This window comes from Sinocyclocheilus anshuiensis, unplaced genomic scaffold (genome assembly GCF_001515605.1).
Source record: "Sinocyclocheilus anshuiensis isolate Anshui unplaced genomic scaffold, SAMN03320099.WGS_v1.1 scaffold369, whole genome shotgun sequence".
In the NCBI taxonomy this organism is placed as follows: Eukaryota; Metazoa; Chordata; class Actinopteri; order Cypriniformes; family Cyprinidae; genus Sinocyclocheilus; species Sinocyclocheilus anshuiensis.
In genome coordinates this window covers 2,107,208-2,117,173 of record NW_015540935.1, presented here as the reverse complement: position 1 = coordinate 2,117,173, position 9,966 = coordinate 2,107,208, and the positions used below count along the sequence as shown (strand labels likewise).

At 33.3% G+C, this 9,966-nt stretch overlaps 1 protein-coding gene across 1 annotated transcript in view; it reads right to left on the bottom strand.

The window, feature by feature from the left end:
* Nucleotides 1-9,966, bottom strand: part of LOC107689562 (receptor-type tyrosine-protein phosphatase U-like) — a 286,005-nt gene that overhangs the window by 114,219 nt on the left and 161,820 nt on the right. The gene's annotated exons all lie outside the window — the stretch shown is intronic.

Here is a 9,966-nt window from a genome sequence, read left to right as displayed (position 1 = left end):
TTGTTAAATGTGAGCCAAAATCATCACAATTAAAAGAACCAAAGACTTAAACTACTTCAGTCTGTGTGCATTGAATTTATTTAATACACGAGTTTCACAATTTGAGTTGAATTACTGAAATAAAAGAACTTTTCCACGACATTCTAATTTATTGAGATGCACCTGTATGATGCAGAAGAAGAAAATTCAACACTCTTCAACAATAAAAAAAAGAACCACAAATGTTATGCTTATCTAAAGTCTTTTTTGTTTATTAGTATGGTTGAACTGAATCACCAAATGTCAGCAGCAAAGACACTGGTTAATGAAATGGGATGTGTCATATTCTGAGTTTGCATTGCACTGTTTTTATTCATTTTGAGGAACCTGTTTTTGTGCAAGTGAGATGAGTAAATACATGTACACATTTAGTCTAGAACTACAGTAACTATTATGTTTACACAGCGCACACAACGCCTCTGCATTTACTCCCAATTTCTCTCAACATGGGGACAGAAGAGCTGTCAGGCAATAAATGGGAAAACAAAGTAATTGGTATTATTTTGAAAAGTAACTGAAATATTTTTTCGTAAATTAAAAAGTAATGTGTTACTTTACTAGTTACTTGAAAAAAGTAATCTGATTACGTAACTCGCATTACTTGTAATGAGTTACCCCCAACACTGATAAAGAGCACAACAAAACTCCATGCTCTCGTAAAGAACAGGCATATATTGCTGATGTGTTCGGCTGTAATAATGATGGCCAAACCGGTGTGATCTCCTCCATTCTCCAAACCCAGCTAGCATCTCTGAATAGCCTATATCATAAGGTGTCGAGGACAAGGAACACACAGTCCCTTCATTATTTTATCACACACACACACACACACACACACACCCTCCAGGTGTTTGGACAAAGCAGCGGCTCACACAGGAAATCCCAAAGAAATCAGACGACATGAAAGAAAGAGCCTCTCATTCAAAAAGAAATGTAAAAAAAGAAACTGCACTTAAAGGAATCATTTTCCCTAAATTCTGGCATTATTTATTACCATGATGTCATTCTAAACCCATTTGCCTTTCTTTCTTCCATTTATAATGAAATGACACAAAAGTACTTTTAAAGTTTCACATACTATATCAGAAGTCCACTGTAAAAAATATTTTTTCTGAAGTTGCAAATAATACAGACTATGGAGCACTTTACAAGAACATACTATTTATATTTCTATGATTCTTTCTACTTCAAAAATGCCACCTTGAATTCAATGTGTAACTTGCTGTTTCTTTGAGATTCTTTGACTACCAATTTCTGAAGGAAAATTGTTTCAAATAAATCCTTTTGTAAAAACTTATTGAATTTTGATCTGTTTCTTGCACAAAGCTACTGTACTATTTGGATTGTAAGTGTTATTTTAGCTATATTTATTTACTATTACCAGTGTTGGGGAGTAACTAGTTACATGTAATGGCGTTACATAAGCTTGCCGCAAAGCACCGCAAAAATAATGATTATGAATATGGTGGGGAAAAGAAGACATTTTAATTATGTAATAATAAACTAGTGTTTTCTCAGTCAGTGTCGGCTGCAAAGAAGTTGCCGAATGCTAATATACGCTGACTCGCCATCTCCACATGGACGTGTCTTTAATAGAGACATGCACCTTTCCATACGGACATAATTAAATAATATTATTTTTCAAGCTATATTTTTTTTATATATATTTATTTCTTATGTCTGTGAGGCAAGTAACATTGTTGTGACGCGCTCCATTTCACGGAAACTGCATGAGACGGCAGAAAGCGTTAAGTTCTTTCCGCAGGAAAAAAAAAAAAAGCAAGGGATTGCGCGGGCGCCTCCATGTAATGCTGTAAACGCGATAATAGGACTCCCACACGTCTCATAAACATTTGATATGCACATATATAGCGCATATTTATCTAAATTAACGTCAGAGTGAATCGCCATGTAGCAGCCCTACTACTTTCCATATGTGAGAGATCTTTGTCCTGTCTCCTACACTAAGACATACAGTATCTGAAAAGCAGCTCTGGCGATGCTGAAACAGCAGTGGCACATTTGGCCATCAATACACAGAGAGCGAAGGTTCTGTTTTGAGACTGTAAATAGCAAGTAAATATATCCCCAGTGCTTTTTGATGTCATATTGCCTTTGACTCACATTCCGAAATGCTATTCTAGGCGGATTGTATAAAAAAATCGTAGAGAACTGACTGATCTATGTAGGCTACTTGTTAAATTTCATAAAATTTAAATTGTATTTAAATTGTGATGAGCCAAATAATCATGTAAAAAATGTTACAAAATCGAGTGGGCGATTTATTTTATTATTCATATAAAAAAATAAAAAAATAAATAAATAAAAAAACCTGTTTTGGTCATATTTACTATTAATTGCCCAGCTCCCCCGTCAATGATCTAGCACCCCCTCAGCACCTGCGTTCAAAATTCTCTGGCGCCGCCCTGGGGCTGGGTGAGGTTAAAGGAGAGGCAGATGATCTACAGGCTACATGTTTTAATGGAATAATTTTTGGAATATATATATACACATACGGTGATGCATTGCTGCCACACATATTTTTTTTCCACTCGGTTATGTCGTAATAACGAGATGTTATGTCGTTTTAACTACAACGTTTCTAGTAATAACTAATAATTCTAGTAAAAACGTAATTATCTCGTTAAAAGGACATATTCTTTTTCACTTAATAACGACATATTATGCCATAAAAAAACGATGTGTTCCCGTTATAGAATGATCTGCACATTGCTGAAGTTACTACAAGGGATCCCTTACAAAAATGAACCACTACAAATTAAAGTTTTACTACAAATAATAAAAAAAAGGTTACTATTGTTAAGCCATGGTAACCACAAATTAACCATGGTTTTTGCTACACTAACCATAGTTTAATCATGGAATATGTAGTAAAAATATATGGTGGGTGGTAATCCATTTGCCAAAAAAAAACAAAACATGGTTACTGTAATTTTACTATAATGTCCATACAAAAAATAGGGTTGTTCGTGTTTCAGAATTTGTTGTGGGTGTATGAGTGTGAGATTTCCCGGCCTGAATGTTTTTTCCCAGTCTGCCCCTCGTGGAAATTAATGGTGCTGACATGCGATTTCATTTACTACACATAGGCCTACTGAAGCTCGCTGTGTTTTCAGCCTCTGCCGCCTAGTGTACCTATAGAATCCAACAAGACTAATAAAGTAGTAAATCCTGTGTAAAATACAGCAATACCTGAGTTATTGTTGCTACAAAAACAGCAATCTAATAAAGGCAGCAATGAGTACAATATGAGTACATGAACACATAATAATCTCTAGAACTGCTCTGAGTCACTTCATGAGCATTTTACTTATTCTGAGAAAACGATCATCATATCATATACAAAGAGACACCAGTGTTTCAAAAATCTTTTTTTTTTTCCAAACCATTGATAGATGCAGTGTTTCCTGTAGTTATGCAAATATTTCTTATCTATTAACTATTTCTTATGATTTTAAATCTGCATTGAACTTCAAAAAGGCGGTACTACAGTCTGATTTTGTAGTGGATGTGTTCAAATTTGATCATCTTAAAGGGGTCATATGATGCGATTTCAAGTTTTCCTTTCACTTTGGAGTGTTACAAGCTGATTGTGCATAGATAAGATCCCTGAAGTTGCAAAGACTAAAGTCTCAAAACCAAAGAGATATTCTTTATCAGAGTTAAGACTCTGCCACGCCCCCCTAAAACGGCTCGTTCTAACATGCCCCCACATATCTACCTCACTATGTGGAAATATTTGCATAATGCCGCCCAAATGTGCACGCAAAGAAAGAAGGCGTGGTTTCAGTAACCGCAGTTAGTGTTGAAGCAGCCATGTCAGGGAGACACTGTGTGTTTCTAGGCGAAAGCAAAAGCACTTTATTTGGCCTTCCGAAAGTAGATGCATTTAGGAATCTTTAAGATTACTTACAACAGAACAGCAATGCATTTTATGGACGACCGTTTCGTGAACCTAGGAGAGGAGGTAATTCTGACTTTGCTATGACAATCTGGCACTTCTGAATCAGCTACTGTTTTGTTATTAGTTTAAATACTAGTATACTACTATTATTATTATTATTGTTGTTGTTGTTACTACTACTATTATTATTATTATTATTATTATTATTATTGTTGTTGTTGTTACTACTACTACTACTACTACAATTATTATTATTATTATTGTTGTTGTTGTTGTTGTTGCTACTACTACTACTACTATTATTATTGTTATTATTATTATTATTATTATTATTATTATATTTAGCTTTGTGTTTCAGTTGTATTTTAGTAATTCGGTACTTCAAATTTATTTCAGTTAGTTGCCAAATCAATATTTCCAATTTTTATTTACAATGAAGTTATTGAATATGTAAATTTTAATTCAGTTTTATTTCAACAATGAAAACAAGGTAACACTGTATAAATTGCATTCATAGATCATTAACAAACATCATACAATGTTTAACAGATCATTAGTTAATACGTATTCAAATAGATACAAATGTGAGATGATGTGCTTGTAAATGTTTACTAATGAACTTGTTGAACATAATGATTAACAGATCGTTAGTTAACCTAAATTAAAATGCTTACAAATGTATGTTATTAAACTTTCTATTCATATGATCATGAACGCAAGTACAGATAGCATAATTGATTTGACTTTTGTCTTGTTTCAGCATTAGTGTTGTAGAAAAAGGTTGGAAACGTATTTGATTGGTTTGTCAAACTGCAATTCTGGAATCATATTTTATGATAAATATGTAAATGAGTAAACGCAAAGCTTTTCTCTTAAAATATGCTGTTGATGTTATGTGTTGTTGTTTTTATGCCTTTAGCAAGAATATAAACACCCTTAACTAATCACACTTTACTCAAACTTTGTTACAGTAGCCAATTCCCATAAAGGTACTGAATGTAAAAATGTGCATTAGATGACATATAAATCATTTCAAACCATTTAAACAACCAGTTTAATGACATTTGTAAGCATTCAGATGCACATAAATCATCTGTTAAAATCATTTGTACATTATTGGATATATATTAACTAATGCTCTGTTAAGCATTATATAATGTCTGTTAATGATTTATTAATAGAAGATACAGCATTAGTTTGTAAGACTAGGAAGACTCTGCAAACAGTTTTATGTTTATGGTGTTTTTGTTTTGGTTTTTTTGACAGCCCTTGGTCACCATCTGCTTTCATTATAATGCAAAGACCAGCAGGGACACTGCAAAACATCTCCTTTTATATTCCATAACATAAAGGTTTGTTTGGAGCTACATGTGGGTGAGTGAATGTTGGCAGGATTTACTTTTTTATTTATTTTATTTTATTTTGGGGGGGGGGACCTCACATAGTTGATTCAAACATCTAACAACACAACATCCGCCACTGCCTGAAAGAGCACCTTCAACAGCCTTCATCTTCTCTTAACTGCTTTGAAGCATTCATGATGTTGGCAAGCGGAAGAGAAAATAAACACAAGACTGAAATGGCTGGCAATTACACAAATGATGTAAATATCACCATTTTACGGCTCAGCGCACTGTGCCTCATGGCCATGCCACAGCACCCGAATAAATAATACACATCAATTAAACTGTGGAGAAACTTCCTCGTGTCAGCACACGTCTGAACTGAGACGGCAGCACTTCTGCTAGTGAACTGGAGATGTACACAGTCAGATTTATTTGTACTATTTAAACCGCAGTGAGAACATAGCCAAGAGACTCTCAGTCCAACGAGGATTCGCTCAAAGCCAAAACACGATCAAAACACAAGCTGCAATTAAAGTAGGGCTGTCGCGATTCGTCGATTTTATTCGACTATTCGATTTTAAAAAATCCTCGACTTAATTTTGCTCGCGTCGACTAAACGGCAAAATACCGGAAGTGGCGCATTTCAAGGACGAGAATCCATAAAACACATTATTAGACTGTTTCCCAAGGCTGCATGATATATTAAACCATAATTAAGCACAATTGTGAATTCACAAATGCTACGATTTAATTGGTTAAATAATTATATGCGATGCAGTTCTAATACAGTATATGCGCTTTAATTATTTACATGCGTGTAGGTTAAGTACATTCCGCTCCGTTCACAGTAGTTCCACAGGAACTGTTATCATTTACATGTGTGTGGAGCGTCTCAAACTCCATTTCTGCATGTTGTTGTGAGTTTGGGTTTATTATAACGTTCATCTGGGAACGCAACGTGCGCCATTTCAGCAGATTTGTAAGGTAAATCATTTATAAATCTACGCAAACTAATAAAAATAAAAGCTCAAACCCTCACTCTGAGTTTATGCGTTTTGATGTCCACATATTCATTTAATTACAGTGGCTATAGCATTTTTGTCCTAAAGAAATGGCCAAATATTAAAGATTAAGTGGACATTTGAATTAAATGGTGCTTGGTCAATATTAAACAAGTATTAGATCGCACAGTAATTTGTAAAAATAGTCATTAAAATTATGATTTCTTTCTTTTCATACTTTATTTGAACGAATTATTATTGCCTCATTGCTATTATATATGTATTTTAAGTAATTTTAAAGGCTATTGTTCACTTACATCTATCTTTATTACCACAAAAAAAAAAATATAATTATAGGGCCCTGTGAAATCCGTTTTATTTCCAAATTCATTTTTTTTCCATTAAAATTTTTCTATACTCTGTTTTAATGGTTAAATTACATTTTATTAATCAAAAAGCTTGTCTAAGCAATTGAGTTTTACAGTTTTATCTTTACCAAATTCTGTTTTCCATTATTTTCTGGACTCCATTGTAATGGTTCCATTCAATTTTAATAATCAAAAGCATCTCCAATAAATTTTTTCCGAAATACTGCACATTTACATTTTTCTCCTTAATAAATTCTGGTAAATAACATTTCTGGTAAATACTCCTTTAATTGGATTTCATTTGGTTTAATAAAATATAGTTTAATAAAATATTCTTAAGTAAAATTGTAGATTTTTTTTGGTGGGAAATTAATCGTTTTTCGATTAATCGATAAATTAGTCGATAGATTAATCGAAATAAAAATAGTCGTTAGTGGCAGCCCTAAATTAAAGCATCTGCACGGCCAGCACTCGACAGGAGACCTCGGGTCAGATTACTGGACAGGGACGATGAGCTGCGATCTTAACAAGATGTTTACATCACATGCAGGTCAACAGACATTTGGAGCTCAATGCTTGAAATTATAACAGCACAGAGTAAGGATGATTTATTCTGTTATTTGCAGATAAGCTTCTGCTTCATTGCAGCTCTCATATCTTCTTCTCATTTCTGTTTTTTTTTTTGTTTTGTTTATTTGTGTTTTGTGTTTGGTTATGACAGGCATCAGTCATGTCAAACCTGCCACTACGCCTTTGTACTGAATGTTTTTTTTTTTTTTTTATGGAGCTTGACTGCATCATTATGAACTGTCATTGAATGGAGAAAATGGTCCTGATTCTTCCTGAAGTGTGTCTTGTTAGCCTGTTAGCCCCTGTCTGTAAATAGCCCTTGTGCTTGCTGTGAATGTCTTTGTCAGCTGATGTATACAGATGCACATAATTAATCGCCATGCTGTCATTCTGGTTTTGTTTTGTTTTGTTTTCATTAAACTTCTACCTGCACTTAAATCCCCCGTTTTCACCTGCCTTCCTTACTCGCATGCATTACACAAGTAAATAAATATGTTTATAATTACACAATAGGTAAATAAATAAGTAATGCAAAATGTAAACAAACAAACAAATAAATAAATAAATGTGTAAAAAATACATACGCAAATTCTATTGACTATTCCTTCAATATATTATTTTTCAATGCAGTTTTTTAGACCACCATGCCATTATTTATTTATTTTTGTTAATATTTCAAATTTGATTTTTTTTCCTGCTTTCATGTTAATGTTAGTTAAAGTTTTAGTAATTCTTGTCTATTTATTATTTTTGTCATTTTAGTATTTTTGTTGTTTTTAAATATGTCTATATCGTTGCTTTTTATTTATTTTTTTATTTCAGTTTTAGTTCTAGTTATTTTAGTACATCAAGTTAAACTAAATAAAAAGGAGAAATGTTGCATAATTTTATATTTGATTTTATTTCATAATGTTTTTATGGTTTTTATTTTAGTTTAATTTAACTGTAATAAACCATGCCACTGCTGGCATTTTCAAAGTTAATCTAACTGAAGAGTGTTGAGATCCAAGCAACATTAGACCAAACTATTAAAAAATAAATAAAATAAAATAAAAATGCATGGAAGTGAGTAAATTATTCTTCTTCTTTTTTTTTTTTATTATTGAGTATCCTCAAGTTTCTACATTGTAACTGCAGTTAGTAAAGTAGGTTTGTTATACAGGAATACTTGCAATAACTGCAGTATAAGCGCACGATAAACGTGCTTATGAAACACTGTAACAGTCTTATTAGGTATCATTTAAATGCATATGCTGGCAGTTAGCACTAACTGATGTAAGGGGAGATCAGTGTGAAGTGTTTGGCCTGTGGTGAAGATTTGAAGAAGACATTAACTGCATTAATTAAAGGCTGGGAGCTGGTCTGTGTGCGTCTACATGCAAATGTGCAAGCCAGTTTGCCAAAAGAGACTACAGGAACGATTAAAATGAGAACATTACAAATTTCCACAGGATTCGATGTTCTTCACATGTGCTGGCTTGTGTTTAATAGCATGTTGTCTGTGAAAAAGACACTCCCGACAGGTTAAGTCAAAGAAAAAACTAGTTTTGGCCAAATTCTAGCATGCAACTTTGAATATGTCAATCCCATAATGGGCTACAATGAGTGAATAAGCATAAGAACATAAACATGATGGCAGATGGCAAAAGAAACAATGATTAAAAACATGCTTGTACTACACGTGTGCTGCATATATTGAGTATTTAGACTGTTTCCAATCACTGGACTCCATGTTGATTAGACAGTATCTAACAAAGAGTTTCACTAGGTTCAGCTCACGATGAACAGAGCTAGTTTCATCCTCTGTCTTGAAAGAGATGTTCAAAGTAGATTTACATACAAAAAGAATCAGTGCATGAAAAGAAATTAAAAGAAAAAAAAACAAAAAACAAAAGCCGTCGTAACTAAAGCCTGGGGACTCACGTCCAATGCTTTGAGAACGATATGAAGAGAGGATCCAGTTAATGATGGAGCCAGGGCTCAGTGTTAGTTCAAGAGAGAGAGAGAGAGAGAGAGATTATACGCCGGGAAAAAGAGCTTCACTACAGAAAAAAACTGCCATTAAAACAATATGTGAGGCTGAATGTTGAAATTAAGTATAAATCAATTGGCTGACAATTCATTGAGGAGCTGTTCATTTATTTGTCATGCGTCACACAAACCTTACTGCTGTAAGTAAGGCCAAATGTCTCTCGCTTTCACTATGCTTGTTAATGTAACACAGTTATAATACTTCGTACAGTATTTTTAGGGAGAATCTGTACTTGAGTTTTTAAATTTCTGTCAACTTTCACTTTTACTCCACTATATTTCCTAATTAAAATGTATACTTTTACTCCGAATACATTTCCGCAAAGCACATTTGTGACCCTGGAGCACAAAAGCAGTCTTAAGTCGCTGGGGTATGTTTGTAGCAATAGCCAAAAATACATTGTATGGGTCAAAATTATCGATTTTTCTTTTATGCCAAAAATCATTAGGATATTAAGTAAAGATCATGTTCCATGAAGATATTTTGTAAATTTCTTACTGTAAATATATTAAAACTTAATTTTTGATTAGTAATATGCATTGCTAAGAACTTAATTTGGACAACTTTAAAGGCATTTTCTCAATATTTTGATTTTTTTTGCACCCTCAGATTCCAGATTTTCAAATAATTGTATCTCAGCCAAATACTGTCCTATCCTACCAAACCATACATCAATGGATAGCTT